Source organism: Choloepus didactylus, chromosome 12, assembly GCF_015220235.1.
Source record: "Choloepus didactylus isolate mChoDid1 chromosome 12, mChoDid1.pri, whole genome shotgun sequence".
NCBI classification, from domain to species: domain Eukaryota; kingdom Metazoa; phylum Chordata; class Mammalia; order Pilosa; family Megalonychidae; genus Choloepus; species Choloepus didactylus.
In genome coordinates, this window is record NC_051318.1 from 35,299,847 (window position 1) to 35,324,139 (window position 24,293).

The 24,293-nt window shown below is 39.3% G+C and overlaps 1 long non-coding RNA gene across 1 annotated transcript; it reads right to left on the reverse strand.

The window, feature by feature from the left end:
- Positions 1 to 1,617: 1,617 nt before the first annotated feature.
- On the reverse strand, positions 1,618 to 22,512 carry LOC119507448. The gene is made up of 3 exons (XR_005211238.1): positions 22,007 to 22,512; positions 4,364 to 4,458; positions 1,618 to 3,749 (listed from the first exon to the last, which is right to left on the reverse strand). It is a non-coding gene; the product is annotated as an uncharacterized LOC119507448 (long non-coding RNA).
- Positions 22,513 to 24,293: the final 1,781 nt, after the last annotated feature.

Below are 24,293 nucleotides of genomic sequence, written 5' to 3' on the forward strand. Positions count from 1 at the left end.
TGGGATAGAAGATTTGTTGTTTGTTTGTTCTTTATTAGAGAAGTTGTGGGTTTCAGAACAATCAGGCACAAAATACAGGATTTCCATATACCACCCCACCACCAACAGCTTGCACTGGTGTGGAACATTTTTATAATTGTATCATTAGCTATAGCCCATGGTTTAACTTAGGGTTCACTGTTTGTGTAGATTTTTTTAAAATTTTTATTCTGTTACCATATATACAAACTAACATTTCCCCTTTTAACCATATTCAGATATAATTTCAGTGCTTTTAACTGCATTCACAATATTGTGCTACCATCACTGCCATCCATTACCAAGACATTTCCTTCATTCCAAATAGGAACCAAGTACATTTTAAGCCTTAATTTCCCAATCCCTATCCTTACCCCATCCCCTGGTGACATATATTCTAGATTCTGGCTCTGTGAGTTTGCTTATTCTAATCGTTTCAAATCAGTGAGATCATACAATATTTGTACTTTTGTGTCTGGTTATTTCACACAACATGATGCCTTCAAAGTTTATTATGTTGTTGCATGTATCAGGACTTCATTCCTCTTTATGGCTGAATAATATTCTATTGTGTACATATTAAACACTTTTTGTTTATTGATTCATCAGCTGATGGATACTTGGGTTGCTTCATCTTTCGGCAGTTGTGAATAATGCCACTATGAACATCAGTGTGCAAATATCTGTTTAAGTCCCTGCTTTCAATTCTTTGTTGTATATACCTAGTAGCGGGGATTGCCGGGTCAGATGGACGTTGTATACATAGCTTTCTGAGGAAGGGCCAAACTGTCTTCCACAGAGGTTGCACCATTTTACATTGCCACCAGCAATGAATGAGCGCTCCTATTTCTCGGCATCCTCTCCGACAATTGGTATTTTCCATTTTTTTGAATGGCAGCCATTCTAATTGGGTGAAATGGTGTCTCATGGTGGTTTTGATTTGCATTTCCCTGATGGCTGATGATGAGTATCTCTTCATGTGCTTTCTGGCCATTTGTACATCTTCACAGAGATGTTTATTCAAGTCTTTTGCCCATTTTTTATTTGGGTTATTTAACTTTTTGTTGTTAAGTTGAAAAATTTCCTTATACATACTGGATATTGAACCTTTATTGGAAATGTAGTTTACAAATATTTTGTCCCATTGTGTAGGTTGTCATTTTACTTTCATGAAAAAAAGGAATAGAAGTTTTAATACTCAAAGCAATTGAAAACAGCCTACAGTTATTCTGCTCTGGCCTTTTTTCCTTTTTTTTAACCTCCATCCAACATTCACAAACTATCCACACTGGTTTCAGCCCTCTGCTGGTGAGATCAATTTCTTTTTTGCAAACACAGAAATAGTCTCTTTTCTTAGTAATGTACAAAGAAGCTTCTGCAGGCAAATCATAGTTCAGCTTCATGGACATGATCAGACAACTGCCTTAAAAGGAAAATGCTTGACCCCTTCATTCTTCTCTTGTCCAGTAGAAAACTGGACTATGGTGAAATCCAATCACATCTCTCTTCCCTCTTTTAATGAGATTTAATGGCCAGTCTTTCTCCGATGGTTACATTAGCCATCAGACTCCAAACCAGCTGCACAAAGAAGAAATTTATCTGAGGAATAAAATCTATAACAACTCTTCCTGATTTTCAAATATTAAACATCCTTCCCTTGTTGAGATATTTATCTTATGAGGAAGGGCATCCAGAACCTCATGGTAACGTGTTTAATAATCAATATATTAACTTCATCTTCTTTTCCCCAAGGGAAAAAAATAATCATATATATAGAACATGTCAGTAAGGTTGTTGGTTCATAAAAGGAAGCTGGCCAAGGATGTCCCAGAACACCTAAGTGTGTGTGTGTGTGTGTGTGTGTGTGTATTTTGTGTTTTACTTTCCACTGTCAACATACTAATTCCTCTGTGAGGCAGAGCCCGCTATAATATACCATTGCGTATGTTATGAAGACCCATTACACCCTTATCAGAACACCAGAATGACTTCTTGAAGGCATGTTTCAACTCTGAAAGATTGGGACCATGTACTCTGTGGACAGTCTTATGATTTAAGTCACACACACTATATCAAAATAGTCTTGCTCATAGTTTCTATAGTTCTGGTGGTAGACTATTTGGGTGAGTTCAGCAACCAGCGGAGTTAGATTAACTTCTCTGATGAGGTTGCTCACAGTGCTAGATTCAAGCCTCACTTCATGTGTGGGCTCCTAAGAACAGGAAATCCAGACCCTGGGGCAATCTTACAAAATGGTTTGGGCAGGGCATAAGGCAATCTCCTTTGCTTTACTCCTTTTCTTACTCTACTTCCCCCTTGATTTCACCCAATAGTGATGTCATGATAAATGTTCAGCAATGAGCTCTCAAAAATTCATGCAAATCCATATGTATATAAGTCTATTATCAATTTTACTGATATAAAGGCTGTGTATCACACAATTTACAAATGACAATAAAGTTTACACTACTGTTCCTGGTAAATTCCATATGGCATTGATTCCTACAGAATACTTGCATTGACTTTTGCCAAACTCTGTATCTGTAGCCTACCTGTGATTGCAAGTAAAGAACAAGTGTAATTTTGGCATGAATATTGGTAGATATTTTAATTTACATTAAAGAGTAACATAAAGGTAAAAATGAAGTTATATGTTGGGACTTAACCTGATCATCAATGATATGAGTAAATTCTTTGCTGAATCAGATAACAATTTTCAAATACTAGAAAACTATTTCCTGAAATTTGTATGCAATTCACAATGTAGTACCTACAGACATGATATATTTAAGTTTAACCTGAATTCTTAACATCTGAGTCTTAACTTTAGATGGTCATCAGAGCAATAAATCAAGCCCTGATTTGTAGTGGTTGTCAACTTCCATGGCATAAATATTCTCACCATGGCAGATTTCAAACTACCAGGTGACATCACTGAACTTGGACTTGAGAAGATACACACAATAGCACACCATTATATACTATTTGCATCATATAAATACAATAAACATAAATAAACTCAAAAAGATAGATGATAGTAAAATAATTAGGAAATGATGAGTTTTGAGACTGTATTACTTTGTTTCAAACATAATTTATTCAATTTTAAGTTTATATGACTTAATTTTTAATAATGGCTGTGCTTAACAACTGTTTCTCAAAATTCCTGAAAATCCAACAGTCAGCTCTTGGGAGCTAGTAGGAGCCAGCTCCAGCACACCAGTGCACCCAACCCACAAAAGGTTAGGTTATACCATGGCCAGTTGGAAATGCTTTAAACAGCAGGTAAAAAAGTATCTGACTAAGGGTGTGTAGAATGCAGCTCCATGAAGGCAAGCATTTTTGTTCAGTGATGTCTTTAAAGTAACTTTATCAGTGTCTAACACAACATAGGTGCTCAATAAACATCTGCTGAACTGAATTTCTTGAAATAATGAAGGCATTTAATTATCACACAGTGAGAAGCTACACGTACGTTGTTCCAGAGTTGGCTCATGCAGGGCACTGGGTCAACCTGTCCGTGAAGTTCCCAACCTTTTCCTTATAGCTGCAAGGCGTCTTCCACAGCACCAGGCCTCACACACTCACAGCACAATGACGAGGGACAGAAGCAGGGGATAACCAGGTTAATGAGAGCATCCCCTTCCAAGCTTTTCTATTTTTCTAAGTAGGTCAGAACAGAATGAGCTGCAAAGGAGGCTGGGAAAGCCAGTGCCTCTCTTTTTCAGACTCTGTAATAAGAGATGGGTAAAGAAAAAGAAGGTTAGGTGTATACTATGACAGTTAAATAATTTCCCTGGTTTCTTACCAGCCCAATTCAATGCTAGAAATAAAGTAGTATGAATATTTATTTTGGCTTAAGTGTTTTTATCTGTTTAAGCTGTAATTATTGTTCTGGAATTTTCCATTGTTATTGAGCTCCTTGAAGTATCATTTTAAAATAAATTCTATAACAACTCTTCCTAATTACCAAGTAATATTACCAAATGCTTAGTCTGGAAAGACTAAGTGTTTATACACAATTTGATTGACAAGGACTACATATTATTTCAAGTCAGATTTCTAGTCTAATAAATATAATTACAAAAAGAAATAAAGCACCTTGTAAAAACTCCCCGGTCCATAGAACATTCAAATAAAATACAATACCACTGGAATTTGAATGGTTTTTAGGAGTTCACTTTCATGGGTTTTGATCCATGTTAATGTTACTGTGACTAACAAAGAGAACAATTCAAAAACAGTCACACACAAAATGTTTGTACTGAAGCAACCTTCAAATATTTTGACAAGCTTCCTTATACCTGATACTCAGAGAGAGTCCAAGGAAATAAATACAGCTTACTTTGGTCTCCCAAGGCTGTCAGCACAGATTCTGTTGCTGAAGAAGGACCTTTCCCATCTGTCACTGTCCAGACACATCTGTGGCAGATAGAATCCCTGAGTTCAGGAAAAGGCAGCAAAGACATGTCAGAAACAATAGTGTCTGGGGTTGACTCTCTTCAGACTTAGAAGAGTCACGGGGCTTAGAACTACAACAAACCCAAGAGATTATCTTCTTCGCTTGCATCCACAATTATGTTCCATGGCAGATTCATTCTAGGAAATTAGATTTTTCATTCAAGACTTGTCAGGGGTCTTACAAATTGTGAAGAAAGGAAGAAAACAAGGAAGGAAAGGAGAAAAAAAAATCTATTATAGTACCTAGCATTTCCAAACTTGCCATACAATGGAATCCATGTTTTAAAAAAACACTTAGTAACATGGAACAAAGTTTGAGAACTACCATTCTAATCCAAATGCATCCTTTTGCAGATGAAGAAATAGAAGCCCAAGAGGAAGCTCCAGCTATCATGCCCACACTCAAGGAGAAGAAACTGGAGAGGCAGAAAAATGGTACCAGCTACATCTTCTGTTGGTGCTGGACATATTGCTATCACAACAAAAGGAGAATTCTGTTAAAAGTAAGGAGGAGGTTTTTTTGTGGTGTATGTGTGTGTGTGTGTGTGTGTGTGTGTGTCTGTGTGTCTGTGTGTCTATGTGTCTGTGTGTGAGAGAGAAAATTGATATACCCACTCTAAAATTTGTATGGAAATGTAAAAGATCTAGAATAGTCAAGACAATATTAAGAAAGGAAAGTAAACCTGGAAGACTTAAACTTCCAGTCATCAAGAATTTCTATAAAGCTAGAGTAATCAGGATAGTGTGGTATAGTTAAAACAAAAAAGAAATAATTAGTGGAATTGAGAAAAGCATCTAGAAACAGATGAACACATATACAGTCACCCAATTTTCAACAAAGTATTCATTGAATTCAATGGGGACAGCAATAGTTGGGATTTTTTTTTTCACTTAATTGGATAGCCATATGAATAAAAGATGAACCTTGACTTCAACCTCACACTATACACAAAATTAATTTGAGAGGTATTGTAGACCTGGATGTGAAAGACAAAGCAATAAAGCATCTGGAAGAAAACATAGATTATCTTCATGATCTTGGGATAGGCAAAGATTTCTTACACACACACACAAAAAAAACACTAGTCATAAAATAAAAGGTTAATAAATTGGACTCCATTAAAATAAAAAATAAAACTTTTGTTCCTAAAAAATACCATAAAACGAATAAACAGATAAGCCATAGATTGGGATAGGATGGTATGCATATCTGACAAAGAGTTCATATCCAAGAATATATGAAGAACTTCTGTACAACAATTAGAAAAAGACAGACAATCCAATGTAAAAATGGGCAAATGAGAGGGACACTTCACAGAAAAGAACATCTAAATGATCAATAAATACGTGAAAATATACTCAACTTTTTGCCATCAGAGAAATGAAAATTTAAACCAAAACAAAATACCACTACAATTCCACCAGAATATTAAGTCGGCAACGATGGGGAGCAACTGGAGCGCTCTTACATAGCTTGTAGGAGTGGAAATTGGAATATTCACTTTGAAACGATGTTTGGTAGTACCAGCCAAAGCAGTTCCACTTCTGTTTACATATCTAACAGAAACGAGTGCTTATATCTACCAAAAGACACGGACAAGATTTTCACTGAAGCTTTGTTTGTAACATCCAAAAACGTAACCACCCAAGAGTCCATGAACAGTTGAATCAGTAAACAGGTTGTGATATATTCATACAATGTAATAATACACAAAAATGAATGAGAATGAACTACTGAAACATGTAGCAACCTGGTTGAATCTCAGAAAGAAAGTTCAATGAAAGAAATCAGACACATGGAGAGTGACTGCTAAGTGGGTATGAGATTTCTTTTATGCACAAACTTGTGAATACACTAGAAGTTACTGAATTGTACATTTTTAAAGGATAAACTTTATGGTATATAAATTATATCTCAAAATAAAAGTCAGATGCATTTATATGAAGTTCAAAAACAGGCAAAGCTAATCTACAGTGATAGAGGTCAGAAAAGAGGGGAGGTACTGTTTGGTAGATGTATTCGTTTTCTACAGTTGCCATAATGAAGTACCACAAATTTAGTGGCTTAAAACAACACAGACTGGGGATAAAAACTAAAGGACAGGAGGCGGGGCAAGATGGCAGACTGGTGAGCTGTATGTTTTAGTTACTCCTCCAGGAAAGTAGGTAAAAAGCCAGGAACTGCGTGGACTGGACACCACAGAGCAATCTGACTTTGGGCATACTTCATACAACACTCATGAAAACGTGGAACTGCTGAGATCAGCGAAATCTGTAAGTTTTTGCGGCCAGGGGACCCGCGCCCCTCCCTGCCAGGCTCAGTCCCGGGGGAGGAGGGGCTGTCAGCTCCGGGAAGGAGAAGGGAGAATTGCAGTGGCTGCTCTTATCGGAAACTCATTCTACTGATTCAAACTCCAACCATAGATAGACTGAGACCAGACACCAGAGACTCTGAGAGCAGCCAGCCCAGCAGAGAGGAGACAGGCATAGAAAAAAAACAACACGAAAAACTCCAAAATAAAAGCAGAGGATTTTTGGAGTTCTGGTGAACACAGAAAGGGGAAGGGCGGAGATCAGGCCTTGAGGCGCATATGCAGATCCCGAAGCAAAGCTGATCTCTCTGCCCTGTGCACCTTTCCTTCATGGCCCTGGTTGCTTTGTCTATTAGCATTTCAATGACCCATTAGATCTCTGAGGAGGGCCGTTTTATTTTGTATTTTTTTGTTTTTTTTGTTTTTTTTTTAAATCCTTTTTGCTTTTTCTAAAACAATTACTCTAAGAAGCTCAATACAGAAAGCTTCAAAGAATTGAAATTTGGACACGTCAAGTCAAGAGCAGAACTAAGAGAGCTCTGAGACAAAAGGCAATATTCCAGTGGCTGAGAAAATTCACTAAACAACACAACTTCCCAAGAAAAGGGGGGTGTCCGCTCACAGCCACCATCCTGGTGGACAGGAAACACTCCTGCCCATCGCCAGCCCCATAGCCCAGAGCTGCCCCAGACAACCCAGTGTGACGGAAGTGCTTCAAATAACAGGCACACACCACAAAACTGGGCGTGGACATTAGCCTTCCCTGCAACCTCAGCTGAATGTCCCAGAGCTGGGAAGGGGGAGCAGTGTGAATTAACAGAGCCCCATTCAGCCATCATTTGAGCAGACTGGGAGCCTCCCAACACAGCCCAGCAGCCCAGAACTGCCCTGGGGGGACGGCACTCACCTGTGACATAGCACAGTCATCCCTCAACAGAGGACCCGGGGTGCACAGCCTGGAAGAGGGGCCCACTTGCAAGTCTCAGGAGCCATACGCCAATACCAAAGACTTGTGGGTCAGTGGCAGAGACAAACTGTGGCAGGACAAAACTGAAGGATTAGACTATTGCAGCAGCTTTAAAACTCTAGGATCATCAGGGAGATTTGATTGTTAGGGCCATCCCCCCTCCCCGACTGCCCAGAAACACGCCCCACATACAGGGCAGGCAACACCAACTACACACGCAAGCTTGGTACACCAATTGGGCCCCACAAGACTCACTCCCCCACTCACCAAAAAGGCTAAGCAGGGGAGATCTGGCTTGTGGAGAACAGGTGGCTCATGGATGCCACCTGCTGGTTAGTTAGAGAAAGTGTACTCCACGAAGCTGTAGATCTGATAAATTAGAGATAAGGACTTCAACTGGTCTACAAACCCTAAAAGAACCCTATCAAGTTCAGCAAATGCCACGAGGCCAAAAACAACAGAAAATTATAAAGCATATGAAAAAACCAGACGATATGGATAACCCAAGCCCAAGCACCCAAATCAAAAGACCAGAAGAGACACACCACCTAGAGCAGCTACTCAAAGAACTAAAGATGAACAATGAGACCATAGTACGGGATATGAAGGAAATCAAGAAGACCCTAGAAGAGCATAAAGAAGACATTGCAAGACTAAATAAAAAAATGGATGATCTTATGGAAATTAAAGAAACTGTTGACCAAATTAAAAAGATTCTGGACACTCATAGTACAAGACTAGAGGAAGTTGAACAACGAATCAGTGACCTGGAAGATGACAGAATGGAAAATGAAAGCATAAAAGAAAGAATGGGGAAAAAAATTGAAAAACTCGAAATGGACCTCAGGGATATGATAGATAATATGAAACGTCCGAATATAAGACTCATTGGTGTCCCAGAAGGGGAAGAAAAGGGTAAAGGTCTAGGAAGAGTATTCAAAGAAATTGTTGGGGAAAACTTCCCAAATCTTCTAAACAACATAAATACACAAATCATAAATGCTCAGCGAACTCCAAATAGAATAAATCCAAAACAACCCACTCCGAGACATATACTGATCACACTCTCAAACATAGAAGAGAAGGAGCAAGTTCTGAAAGCAGCAAGAGAAAAGCAATTCACCACATACAAAGGAAACAGCATAAGACTAAGTAGTGACTACTCAGCAGCCACCATGGAGGCAAAAAGGCAGTGGCACGATATATTTAAAATTCTGAGTGAGAGGAATTTCCAGCCAAGAATACTTTATCCAGCAAAGCTCTCCTTCAAATTTGAGGGAGAGCTTAAATTTTTCACAGACAAAGAAATGCTGAGAGAATTTGCTAACAAGAGACCTGCCCTACTGGAGATACTAAAGGGAGCCCTACAGACAGAGAAACAAAGACAGGACAGAGAGACCTGGAGAAAGGTTCAGTACTAAAGAGATTCGGTATGGGTACAATAAAGGATATTAATAGAGAGAGGGAAAAATATGGCAAACATAATCCAAAGGATAAGATGGCTGATTCAAGAAATGCCTTCACGGTTTTAACGTTGAATGTAAATGGATTAAACTCCCCAATTAAAAGATATAGATTCGCAGAATGGATCAAAAAAAATGAACCATCAATATGTTGCATACAAGACTCATCTTAGACACAGGGACACAAAGAAACTGAAAGTGAAAGGATGGAAAAAAATATTTCATGCAAGCTACAGCCAAAAGAAAGCAGGTGTAGCAATTTTAATCTCAGATAAAATAGACTTCAAATGCAGGGATGTTTTGAGAGACAAAGAAGGCCACTACATACTAATAAAAGGGGCAATTCAGCAAGAAGAAATAACAATCGTAAATGTCTATGCACCCAATCAAGGTGCCACAAAATACATGAGAGAAACATTGGCAAAACTAAAGGAAGCAATTGATGTTTCCACAATAATTGTGGGAGACTTCAACACATCACTCTCTCCTATAGATAGATCAACCAGACAGAAGACCAATAAGGAAATTGAAAACCTAAACAATCTGATAAATGAATTAGATTTAACAGACATCTACAGGACATTACATCCCAAATCACCAGGATACACATACTTTTCTAGTGCTCACGGAACTTTCTCCAGAATAGATCATATGCTGGGACATAAAACAAGCCTCAATAAATTTAAAAAGATTGAAATTATTCAAAGCACATTCTCTGACCACAATGGAATACAATTAGAAGTCAATAACCATCAGAGACTTAGAAAATTCACAAATACCTGGAGGTTAAACAACACACTCCTAAACAATCAGTGGGTTAAAGAAGAAATAGCAAGAGAAATTGCTAAATATATAGAGACGAATGAAAATGAGAACACAACATACCAAAACCTATGGGATGCAGCAAAAGCAGTGCTAAGGGGGAAATTTATAGCACTAAACGCATATATTAAAAAGGAAGAAAGAGCCAAAATCAAAGAACTAATGGATCAACTGAAGAAGCTAGAAAATGAACAGCAAACCAATCCTAAACCAAGTACAAGAAAAGAAATAACAAGGATTAAAGCAGAAATAAATGACATAGAGAACAAAAAAACAATAGAGAGGATAAATATCACCAAAAGTTGGTTCTTTGAGAAGATCAACAAGATTGACAAGCCCCTAGCTAGACTGACAAAATCAAAAAGAGAGAAGACACATATAAACAAAATAATGAATGAAAAAGGTGACATAACTGCAGATCCTGAAGAAATTAAAAAAATTATAAGAGGATACTATGAACAACTGTATGGCAACAAACTGGATAATGTAGAGGAAATGGACAATTTCCTGGAAACATATGAACAACCTAGACTGACCAGAGAAGAAATAGAAGACCTCAACCAACCCATCACAAGCAAAGAGATCCAATCAGTCATCAAAAATCTTCCCACAAATAAATGCCCAGGGCCAGATGGCTTCACAGGGGAATTCTACCAAACTTTCCAGAAAGAACTGACACCAATCTTACTCAAACTCTTTCAAAACATTGAAAAAAATGGAACACTACCTAACTCATTTTATGAAGCTAACATCAATCTAATACCAAAACCAGGCAAAGATGCTACAAAAAGGAAAACTACCGGCCAATCTCCCTAATGAATATAGATGCAAAAATCCTCAACAAAATACTTGCAAATCGAATCCAAAGACACATTAAAAAAATCATACACCATGACCAAGTGGGGTTCATTCCAGGCATGCAAGGATGGTTCAACATAAGAAAAACAATCAATGTATTACAACACATTAAAAACTCGAAAGGGAAAAATCAATTGATCATCTCAATAGATGCTGAAAAAGCATTTGACAAAATCCAACATCCCTTTTTGATAAAAACACTTCAAAAGGTAGGAATTGAAGGAAACTTCCTCAACATGATAAAGAGCATATATGAAAAACCCACAGCCAGCATAGTACTCAATGGTGAGAGACTGAAAGCCTTCCCTCTAAGATCAGGAACAAGACAAGGATGCCCGCTGTCACCACTGTTATTCAACATTGTGCTGGAAGTGCTAGCCAGGGCAATCCGGCAAGACAAAGAAATAAAAGGCATCCAAATTGGAAAAGAAGAAGTAAAACTGTCATTGTTTGCAGATGATATGATCTTATATCTAGAAAACCCTGAGAAATCGACGATACACCTACTAGAGCTAATAAACAAATTTAGCAAAGTAGCGGGATACAAGATTAATGCACATAAGTCAGTAATGTTTCTATATGCTAGAAATGAACAAACTGAAGAGACACTCAAGAAAAAGATACCATTTTCAATAGCAACTAAAAAAATCAAGTACCTAGGAATAAACTTAACCAAAGATGTAAAAGACCTATACAAAGAAAACTACATAACTCTACTAAAAGAAATAGAAGGGGACCTTAAAAGATGGAAAAATATTCCATGTTCATGGATAGGAAGGCTAAATGTCATTAAGATGTCAATTCTACCCAAACTCATCTACAGATTCAATGCAATCCCAATCAAAATTCCAACAACCTACTTTGCAGACTTGGAAAAGCTAGTTATCAAATTTATTTGGAAAGGGAAGATGCCTCGAATTGCTAAAGACACTCTAAAAAAGAAAAACGAAGTGGGAGGACTTACACTCCCTGACTTTGAAGCTTATTATAAAGCCACAGTTGCCAAAACAGCATGGTACTGGCACAAAGATAGACATATAGATCAATGGAATCGAATTGAGAATTCAGAGATAGACCCTCAGATCTATGGCCGACTGATCTTTGATAAGGCCCCCAAAGTCACTGAACTGAGCCATAATGGTCTTTTCAACAAATGGGGCTGGGAGAGTTGGATATCCATATCCAAAAGAATGAAAGAGGACCCCTACCTCACCCCCTACACAAAAATTAACTCAAAATGGACCAAAGATCTCAATATAAAAGAAAGTACCATAAAACTCCTAGAAGATAATGTAGGAAAACATCTTCAAGACCTTGTATTAGGAGGCCACTTCCTAGACTTTACACCCAAAGCACAAGCAACAAAAGAGAAAATAGATAAATGGGAACTCCTCAAGCTTAGAAGTTTCTGCACCTCAAAGGAATTTCTCAAAAAGGTAAAGAGGCAGCCAACTCAATGGGAAAAAATTTTTGGAAACCATGTATCTGACAAAAGACTGATATCTTGCATATACAAAGAAATCCTACAACTCAATGACAATAGTACAGACAGCCCAATTATAAAATGGGCAAAAGATATGAAAAGACAGTTCTCTGAAGAGGAAATACAAATGGCCAAGAAACACATGAAAAAATGTTCAGCTTCACTAGCTATTAGAGAGATGCAAATTAAGACCACAATGAGATACCATCTAACACCGGTTAGAATGGCTGCCATTAAACAAACAGGAAACTACAAATGCTGGAGGGGATGTGGAGAAATTGGAACTCTTATTCATTGTTGGTGGGACTGTATAATGGTTCAGCCACTCTGGAAGTCGGTCTGGCGGTTCCTTAGAAAACTAGATATAGAGCTACCATTCGATCCAGCGATTGCACTTCTCGGTATATACCCGGAAGATCGGAAAGCGGTGACACGAACAGATATCTGCACGCCAATGTTCATAGCAGCATTATTCACAATTGCCAAGAGATGGAAACAACCCAAATGTCCTTCAACAGATGAGTGGATAAATAAAATGTGGTATATACACACGATGGAATACTACGCGGCAGTAAGAAGGAACGATCTGGTGAAACATATGACAACATGGATGAACCTTGAAGACATAATGCTGAGCGAAATAAGCCAGGCACAAAAAGAGAAATATTATATGCTACCACTAATGTGAACTTTGAAAAATGTAAAACAAATGGTTTATAATGTAGAATGTAGGGGAACTAGCAGTAGAGAGCAATTAAGGAAGGGGGAACAATAATCCAAGAAGAACAGATAAGCTATTTAACGTTCTGGGGATGCCCAGAAATGACTATGGTCTGTTAATTTCTGATGGATGTAGTAGGAACAAGTTCACTGAAATGTTGCTATATTATGTAACTTTCTTGGGGTAAAGTAGGAACATGTTGGAAGTTAAGCAGTTATCTTAGGTTAGTTGTCTTTTTCTTACTCCCTTGTTATGGTCTCTTTGAAATGTTCTTTTATTGTATGTTTGTTTTCTTTTTAACTTTTTTTTTTTCATACAGTTGATTTAAAAAAGAAGGGAAAGTTAAAAAAAAAAAAAAAAAAGAAAAAAGACAAACAAGGAAAAAAAAAAAAAAAAAGATGTAGTGCCCCCTTGAGGAGCCTGTGGAGAATGCAGGGGTATTTGCCTACCCCACCTCCATGGTTGCTAACATGACCACAGACATAGGGGACTGGTGGTTTGATGGGTTGAGCCCTCTACCATAAGTTTTACCCTTGGGAAGACGGTTGCTGCAAAGGAGAGGCTAGGCCTCCCTGTATTTGTGCCTAAGAGTCTCCTCCTGAATGCCTCTTTGTTGCTCAGATGTGGCCCTCTCTCTCTGGCTAAGCCAACTTGAAAGGTGAAATCACTGCCCTCCCCCCTACGTGGGATCAGACACCCAGGGAAGTGAATCTCCCTGGCAACGTGGAATATGACTCCCGGGGAGGAATGTAGACCCGGCATCGTGGGATGGAGAACATCTTCTTGACCAAAAGGGGGATGTGAAAGGAAATGAAATAAGCTTCAGTGGCAGAGAGATTCCAAAAGGAGCCAAGAGGTCACTCTAGTGGGCACTCTTACGCACACTTTAGACAACCTTTTTTAGGTTCTAAAGAATTGGGGTAGCTGGTGGTGGATACCTGAAACTATTAAACTACAACCCAGAACCCATGAATCTTGAAGACAGTTGTATAAAAATGTAGCTTATGAGGGGTGACAATGGGATTGGGAATGCCATAAGGACCAAACTCCACTTTGTCTAGTTTATGGATGGATGTGTAGAAAAGTAGGGGAAGGAAACAAACAGACAAAGGTACCCAGTGTTCTTTTTTACTTCAATTGCTCTTTTTCACTCTAATTATTATTCTTGTTATATTTGTGTGTGTGCTAGTGAAGGTGTCAGGGATTGATTTAGGTGATGAATGTACAACTATGTAATGGTACTGTAAACAATCGAAAGTATGGTTTGTTTTGTATGACTGCGTGGTATGTGAATATATCTCAATAAAATGATGATTAAAAAAAAAAAAAAAAACTAAAGGACAAATGGGGTGGGATGGGGGAGGATGGTTTGGATGTTCTTTTTTCACTTTTATTTTTTATTCTTGTTCTGGTTCTTTCTGATGTAAGGAAAATGTTCAGAGATAGATTATGGTGATGAATGCATAACTAGGTGATCATACTGTGGACAGTTGATTGTATACCATGGATGATTGTATGGTGTGTGAATGTATTTCAATAAAACTGAATTAAAAAAAAAAAAAAGAAACACAGATTTATTATCTTACAGTTCTGTAGGTCAGAAGCCTGAAATGGGGCTTTAAACTCAAAGTATCAGGAGAAATGCATTTCTTTGTGGGGGCTTTTGGAGAAGATCTGTTTCCTTGCCTTTTCCAGCTTCTAGAGGCCATCACTATTCCTTGGCCAGCAGTCCCTTCCTCCATCTTCAAAGACAGCAAGGGCAGATCAAATCCTTCTCACATCACGGCTCTCTGACCCAATCTTCTGTCTGCCTCTTCTACTTTTAAGGACTCGTGTAATTACATCAGGCCCCCTGGATAACCTAGGACACTCTCCCTATTTTAAGATAAGTTGATTAGCAACCTTAATTGCATCTGCACCTTAGTTCCCTTTTGCCTTGTAAGGTAACATATTCAAGGTTGCAAGCTTTGGGATGTGCACATCTTTGGGAAGGCATTAATTTGCCTGCCACAGAGAGGATTTAAGGACATCTTCTGGATGCTGGAAATGTTCTATATCCTGACACTGGTAGTACTCACACATGTGCATACACATGTGAAAGTTCATCACGCTATGCACTGAAAATTTTGTTGTATGTAATTTATACCTCAATTAAAAGAAAGAGGAAAGAAAGAGAGAAGGAAATGAGGAAGGGAGGAAGGAGAAAAAGAAGAAGGAAAGAAGGAAGGAAGGGAAGAAATGAAGGGATGGATGTGGGGTAGGTAATCCATGGTGTCTGAACACAGATTGTCTGTAGGTGGTTTTTAATAATATTTATTGTAAAAGAAATTAGAATATTCAGGACATTATAAGAAGAAAACAAACAAAAAAATCAATACTCTCACCACCCACAGATATCCAAGTTAAAAATTTTTTTCCAACATATAATATGTGGCAAGATAATTTACTGAGATATTAAGTTGGGTTTGATTTCACTGCTGTGCAGCGGCAGTTCCAGAATGTCTACACAGGAGAGCCAGTAGGAAAAATCTGGCTGAAAAATAGAGCTAGGAATGTCTCTCAAAGCTGTGCTTGCATAGCAAGCACACTGCTTTTAATCAGATTGTACTTTTATTTGGGTGGCTTTCTGGGGTTGCTGACAGCGATGAGAGGCTTTGTCTTGATGCTGCTATCTGCAAAGAGAGCTCTAGGTTTTTTCTTAGACTGCATGTTTATTTTGGGTTGATTTCAGGAGGAAGATGTCTAGGGCCTCAGCTGGGAAGATTTGAAGGCTGGGGATAACTCAATGGCTGGGTACTAGAAATGTCTGGCAGCATCTTCCGTTGGTGCTGGCTGGCAGCTAGGATCTCAGCTGAATTATGAGAAAGGTTGAAAGCTCCTCTACCCAAACCACCCCTTGATAATGCTGAGTAAGAACTAATATTGGGATTTGGAGGGCAGGGAGAGGATATATTTTGGGTGTGGAGGAATGTGAATTGTTGTGGCCATAGGATGGCCTTGTCAGATTGTGTTTTCCAAGGATTTCCTCCACAATATCTCTCATCCCACATGCTCTTTTTATAATGTGGCCTTAACACTCTCCCCTTGTATTAGAAGAGTCTCTGTTCCCTCCCCTTTAATCTAGGTGAAACTTTTGACCTCTTGCACCATCATAGTAAGCTGAAATAACTCTACATGACTTCTAAGGCAAGATAATAAAAATGCTTGTCCTCTTGGGAAACTGGTGCTTGGAACCCAACTGCCCTGCTGTGAGGAAACCCAACCTAGCCCATGTGGAAAGATCATGTGGAAAGGAAATATACAGCTGTTCAAGCTAATGACTCAGCTGAGATCCTAGCTGCCAGCCAGCACCAACGGAAGATGCTGCCAGACGTTTCTAGTACCCAGCCATTGAGTTATCCCCAGCCTTCAAATCTTCCCAGCTGAGGCCCTAGACATCATGGAGAAAAGACGAGTCATCCACAATTGTTCTGTCCAAATTCTTGATCCACAGACTCCATGTACACAATAAAATAGCTATTTTACACCACTGAGTTTTGTGGTTTATCATGAGGCAATAGTAACTAGAACAAATGAGAAGAAATGAAAACTATTTGTGCTTTATTCTCTGGGGTTTTCCTTGCCAATTCCTGAGAAAGCTTTTACATTTCCCTTCCTTGGGAATAGAGTGAAAAGTAGACTTTCCTAGAAGCCTATCGCTCTTTTGGAAATTATATCCTGAGGACAGAAAGGAGAAAAATTAGTGTTTGGGAAATGTTGGGGGTGGGGGGGAGGAATGAAAAAACAAGGAAGCGTTGCCTAAACTAGAAAACTGGAAAAGGGGCAGAGGCAAGGGCTTAGAAACCACCACCACGTCCCTCACAATGGCCCAGAAGGTGGCTGGGCTTCAGGGGGAAATGGCTGCTTGTTGTTCACAAAGAGATTAGCCCTCAGGCCCAGAGAGTTCAATGTTGGCAAAGATTTCTGTATCTGTGATGGTACAGAAGCACAAAAACCAGCCATGGGCCTTTGCAATGGACATCTCAGGGGTAAGCAGGGAAACCAAAGAGAAGCTCCCAGGATAATTATCTCTGTATAAAATACCCCAGGACCTTTCCATAATCATCAGGGTACCCCAAAAGTGACAGACTGAATTTTTTCCCAGCCATGTTATATGGTGGCTTGAAGTTGGATTTAATCTGATGGAAAGAAAATGCATGTTTAATTTGATGGAAAGAAAATAAATGTTCCAAAAGAGATTGTTGCTCTCTCCTTTACCAAATTCACTGAAATCATTAGAGAGATATTAAAAAGTAAACAAGTAAATACATAGTCCTAACTGAAAAGAAGAAGGGAAACTCTGGGTGAACCAGAAGCTGTAAAGAATCTCTTAAAGTTAGAAAGTAAGTGTTCTGGTTTGCTAATGCTGCCGTTATGCAAAATACTAGAAATAGATTGCCTTTTATAAAGGGTGTTTATTTGGTTACAAAGTTTACGGTCTGAAGGGTGTTCAGAAAACCTCTGTTATCTGGAAAGGCACATGGCTGGCATCCGGTTGCTCCCAGCTCATGTTTCAAAATGGCATTCTCCAAAATGTTACTCTTGGAGCATTTTGTCCTCTCAAGCTGCAGTTCCTCTTCAAAATGTCACTCTCAGTTGCTCTAAGATCCTGTCTGTGAACTCCAGTGACCCAATTAACACCCACCCAGAGTGGGTGGGGCAACACCTCCAGGGAAATTATCCAATCAAACATTTCACTCACAGTTGATTGAGTCACATCTCTATGGAAACACTCAAAGATTTCAATCTAATCAACACTAATACGTCTGCCTTCACAAGATTGCATTAAAGAATATGGCTTTTTGTTGGGGGACATAATATATACAAACCAACACAGTAGGCAAGAATGGATTAAAGAGAAAAACCATAGCCAGGATGGCTGAGGGAGAGTTCTGCTATAAGCCTCAGTGAGCGCCAGGGTAAAAGAGCATGGAATCCAGAAAGCGGAAGAGGATCGAAGCCTCCAAGATGGGAGCAGCCTGAAGGGTCAAGCCCTTGGACATGGAGCAGGCAGCCGTGAGGCAGGTACTTGACTTCCCCAAAGCAGTGAGTCCCTGAGCTCTGGCAAAAGATACAGGAGAGCATCCTGGTTATGCCTTAAAGAGCAGCTGGGAGATTCCTCATCCTGACACATCCCAGAAGCCTCTGCAATGCTCATTAAAAACAGAGCGAGGTCCAAGTCGCAATGGCAGCTCCCCACTCCCTCTCGATCAGTCTGCATGAACTGTCACAGCAGATCACTTAACAGGATATCTTAACTTTAAGGTACACAGTCAAAAATCATCAAATATTTGAGGGGAGCCATAAATTAGAGGAAAAAAAACAATAAATGGAGGAAGGGAAACAGAACTAAAAAAAAGCAGATTAAATAGCACAATTCTTCTATAAGGATTAAAAACACACACATAATAAATATCTTCAAAGATATAAGGAAATATACAGGCAATCACAAGAATAGACAGAAAGAGCCAATAAGAGTTCTTGGGAATTGAAGTTTTAATTATTGAAATTAAAAACTCAAGAAGCATGTGGAAAAGCAGATTGTATACAGCTAAGGGCAAATTAATTCACGGAGCCAAGAAAATTGTTCAAATTGAAACAAATTTTTTTAAAAAATGAAGCCTGGAAAGAAAAATTAAGTGACTTGGAGAATAAGTCTTGTTCTAGCCTCTAGATAGTAGAAGTTAAATAGAAGACCTAGAGAAAATAAGAAGTAAATAAACTTTAAAGAAATAATTTACTAGAAAATCCCAAAACTGCACTAAGATGTAAGGTCTCAGATTGAAAGAACCCGTCATTACCATGCAGGATAATTTTTTTTTTAAATACATAGGTTAAATTGAGAATGTAGAACACTTGTGTCCACATGGCTAACTATTAGGACTAAGAACTAAGAACATATTTCAACATGACTTAATTATTTGTTCCAGAAAAGTCTTGCCCAGAAAGATAAATCTGTAAATCAATAACTACCTTCTCTGTTTACTTTGAGTAATTCCTGAAATCTGGGAAAATAGTTTTTTGCCTGTGTTTGAGCTTTCCTCTCAAGAAAAGTTTTTGCTCTAAGGAAAAGTTTTTCCATCTAACAGCTCATTTATCAAACAACAGTTTACATATCAATATTTGTTTCAAGCCCCTAGCCTCACTGTCTCCACCAATTCTAAACTGTTAGTCACAAACTTTACCCAATCCTAACCAGTTCCTACCTTGGAAATACCTGCCCTAAGTCATATAACTTCAGACCCCCAAATCCTATAAATATTCTCCTCTGATCTACTCAGTCCAGGCAAAATGTGATAGGGGCTTAGATTAAGGTGGTATCTGTGGATAGAATTTGGGAGCTCTTATTAAGCTTCTGTGGGTGTTGCTTGTTAAAGTCTCCTGGGCTTTCTCTCTTCCCTGGAGAACTGCTCTGGGTTGACTAGAGCTCCTCACCTGGTGGTTGCCCAATTTAAAAACCACTCCAGGGAGCCAAACAAAAGAGGAGCCGACTTGAACGATTTATCATGCACCACGACCCCATAGGACCCCGTCTTCCCTGCATTTTATACATTTCTGTTAGCTATTATTTCATTAGGAAGCTGGGATTTTGGCCTCTGCTGAAATGTTCTGAATTCAGATCCACTTTAGTTTCCCGGCTTTTCGAGGGATTCTGTTGGAGGAGGTTTTTGTCCTTTTGTGTTGAATTGGTATTCCCTTGTCACATATGAGAAATCTCGTTTTGTTTCTAACTTTCTTTTTCTTTGCCCCTAAAAGGCTCTGAGTTCATTCCTGTCTTAGTTTTCCAGCTGTGATCACAAATACCACAAAATGGGTTGGCTTAAATAACAGGAATTTATTGGCTCACTGTGTTGAGGTTAGGAGAGGTCCAAAATCAAGATGTCAGCAAGGTGATGCTTTCTCCCTGCTGTCTGTGGCGTCCCGGGGCTTTTCTGTTACATGGCAATGCACATGGTGGCGACGTCTCTTTTCTTTTCCAGGTTCCATTGACCTCCAGCTTCTACTCCTCCTTAGCGGCTTCTCTCCTTGTGGCCTTCTCCATAAGGCCTCCAGAAATAGGATTAAGACCCATCCAGATTCAGTAGGCCACACCTTAACTAAAAATAATATCATCCAAAGGTCCTATTTACAGTGGGTTCACACTCACAGGAATGGATTAAGATTAAGAACATGCTTTTCTGGGGTACATAATTCAACCTACCACAATTCCATTTTCAGTTTTCATATTTTTCTTCAGCCCACATTTTCTGATTAAAAAAACAAAAAACAAAAAGCCTTTTTTGTTATTCTATCATGAAGCTTTTTTTTAGATGGTCTGAAAGTATATAAGCCTCCTCGAATCGTTTTTGGAAGTAGATAGGGTATAAATATGAATACAAATATAAATATAACTCTTAAAGGATTAAGAGTTATTTATATATATTTTTAGGATAGGCTGAACATCATCAGAGATGACATTTTTAGGCAGGTAAAATCTTGGCACATCCTAGAATCATTTCAGGGAAGTGACTACCCATGGGTGAAGGTAGTTCTCTGTGTAGCAATTATAAATATTACAAATAATTGTCCTTCCTCCACCCACAACATCCATCCATGCACAGTGTAGACTGAACAATACAGATAAGACCTTGAACATGGCATCTCACATCCTAAACATGGTTCAACCTTGCAAAGGAAGAAATGTTTCTTCAGGATAACTGAGAGTTCTCCAAACATTCCAAGGACAGCCCCCATTGAGGACCCCACAGCAATTTCCTGTTGTAATTAATAGATGAGCTTTTAGGAGGTCATAACTTTCTGTGCAGGTATAACAGGAAGAAAGGATGAAAGACTTACTTGGGGAGCATAGTAATTTATCCTACCTTTAAGATAGAAGAATTGCAATCATAGCTACTTTGCAAACAATCACTCAGAAAGTAGAGAAAGGCTATATTTAGGCTGGATCTAGTGTGAAGTCATTTAATACATTGCATCTACCAGCAATCCTTAACATTCTTTAATTGGTTTTCCATCAAGTTGTCACTACAAAAACACACAGAACCTTTGCATCTTAAATATTTCAAAGTGACATTGCAAGATATAAGTTGAATTCAGTTTCAGATTTTATCTTTTTCTTTTTAATTGCAACTTCCTTTCAAATATAAACTTTAATACTTCTGTCCTCGGGAAAATTGGTTTTTCTGACAAAAGTTCCCCAGAATGATTTTCACATAGGATATGGAAAGAGACGTCTCTTATTTTCTAAAATGCTGTGTCAAGGAAAATTGATTGTGGCTGAATGAAGCCTTCTCTTCTCAAACTGATATTTTGTCTTAGTATTTTCCTGGAAGGATACTCACTAATGGCAAAAGAATTAGACACAAGAACAATTAGGCTTGAGAATGAGGAGTAACCAAAAGTGTAACTGATTGCTTTGCCAGCATGGAAAAATGCTTTTTCCATGAGCTAGCCCACCAGGAGGATCAAGGCAGCCAAGTTAGAATTCCACTGCCCGGAGTTACTGTCTGCTCCTTCTGTTTTCCAGTGCCTCTGCCTTCTAGCGGTGGATTCACTGGTGTTCCTACTCACAGATTCAGTCCCTCACCCCAGTATTGCCCACCTCCACTTCCACCAACAATCAAACGAGTTTTAGAATAAGGTATAATCTCGGACCCTGGATCCAGCACTACGTCAACTCTAGCCCCTATATTAACTCTCTGTTGTTTCCCTAGAAAATTACTATAAACTTAGCAACTTAAAACAATGCAAATTTATTTATCAGCTCACAATTCTGTAGGTCACAAGTCTGAGTGGGTTCAGATGTTTCTCTGGTCCAGATCTCACAAGGCTGAAATCAAAGCGTCAACCTGTCTGCGCTCTTACCTGGAGGCTCTGGGGGAGAATCTGCTTCTTGTTGGCAGATTTCAGTTCCTTACAGCTAGAGGACTGAGGTCCCGTTTCTTGCTCACTGCCAGCCGGGAGCCACTCTCAGCTAGTTAAGTCCACCTGCATGTCTTGTCATGTCTCCCCCTCCATCTTCAAACCAGAAATGGCACATCGAGTCCTTCTTATGCTTGGAATCTCTCCAACATCTCCTCCTGCCACGTCTCTCTGACGCCAGCCACAGAAAGTTCTCTTCTTAAGGGCCCATTGGTCCCATTCAGATAACACTGGATAACATCCCAATCTTTTGCCATGTAACCTAACATATTCACAGATTCCAGGAATTAAGATGTGGATACATTTTGGGGACTGTTCTGCCTACAATATCCTTTCCTTTGTGTAAGGTAGTTTGGTTCAGGCAACAAAGCCAAATGGGCAGGTAACAGAGAAGAGTTTTGAGAGAAGCCCCAGGGCAGCCCCTGCCAGCAGAAGAGCTGCTTGGTGGGAAAAGCTCACAGTCAGGTGGGGGGATTTCTTTTCATAGGGCTTTTGCCAATCAGGAGGTTACATGGTGTAAGGTATGTGAACTTTGGCCAATAGTGGGTTCACATAGTTTCTCTTGTAACTTTGGCAATGCCTGGTTTGTGCATTTGAACAGGAGAGGTGAGGGGGGAGGGAATAAATTTGTGAGGGTAAGAGAGGGAGGCAGTGATGAGAGAGAACAAAGAAAGTGGCATGAAAATGGGGAAAGGGAGGGAGCAGCAACGTGAGGCATGGTCTGATCTGCAGCCTGGTTTTGCAAAACAGGGAGATGGGAGAGGGGCCTAGGGCCCAGACCTAACACTTTGCTGCCAAACTGATCCGGAATCTATCGTACCTGGGGCAAGCTCTCTGCACCCAAGTATGCCTTCCTGTGCTAGACTAAGCCATGCATCTTAGCCTTCCAGCTGGATTCCTGACTCTGAGCCTTCAGGGTGCTCCACTCTCCTTCTTACAACCAGAACACCCATCTGAGAAGCTGGTTCTCAACTGCAGGCAGTCAGCTCCCTTCCCCGGAGCTTGCTCATGAGTCAGCATTGTGTGCTCCAACTGGATAGCTCTCTGGGACCAACATCACACCCACACACACCCAAAATCCTCAGCCCAGGTGGTTTGACTCCACCATGCCCTGCCCCAGGATTCCCTCTCTTGGTGTCAAGAATATCCAAATCATACCCTGCCTCCATTCTCTCCCCACTGCTGCCACCAGAGACTCTCCTTGCTGAGGCTGGTGGCAAAACAGCAGAAACAGGATGGTGCAGCAATGTTGGAGGTCACCTATTTAAGCCACAAATCAAGATTGGTTAGCTTTACTGTTGGATCCAAGAAATATTTCTAATCACATTTTGTAATTTGTAGATGTTAGTGAGGTACTTTCCTAAATCTTGCTTGTTTTGAAACGTTTTTGCCTGGAAAGAAATGTGTTCTAACTCTTTTCTCCAAGTTAAGATAACAAATAGCACCAAGAATTTATATCATATTTAATACTTCCCAATTTCCTCATCATTTCTACTCTGCTTTCTGCTCTTACTCAGGACATTTGCTATGGGAGTCTAATTTCTTATTCAATCCACAAACATAGAATCCTGGTACAAAGGACAGCCCCAAAAACCGGTACTAAGAAAAAGGAACAAGATGGGCAATGAAATCTACCCACAAATGTAAACAAACACGCTCCTTAACACCATCTAGTGGGTGGCTAGATAATTGATCTATCTCCCCTACCTTTTCTTTCATCTCTCAAATCATCCGTGTTTCCATACAGTCCACCCTGAAATTGTACCAGCATACAATGTAAGATAATTTGTTAAGTATTTGTTCTCCAGCTCTTCTTTATATTTATATTTCCAGTGCACAGGGTCTAAGACAAATATATTTTGAAAACTAAATTGAATCAATTTCACATTCATGTTTGTGGAAGCAAAGTGAGTACACTTCATTTTTCCTAGCACAGCCATTAGGTTTAATTTTCTCTTTAGCACAAAATACTAAGCAGACAGTACTGTACGGTCTTCTATTCTTATATTGTAAGTCTTGCCCCACATGCTAAGAACTCTTCAAACTCCGCTTATGACCAATTTGCCATCCATTACATCTCTATCCTTTCACCATCATCTTATAGCTTCTTCCTTTGCCTGGATTTTGTCTAAAATAAAGCAACAGACAACAGACGTTAAATACCACTTGACTGGGCTTCTCAATCAGTATTTTACTGTTGTTGTTGTGAAACTGACTGTTTACCCTTCCC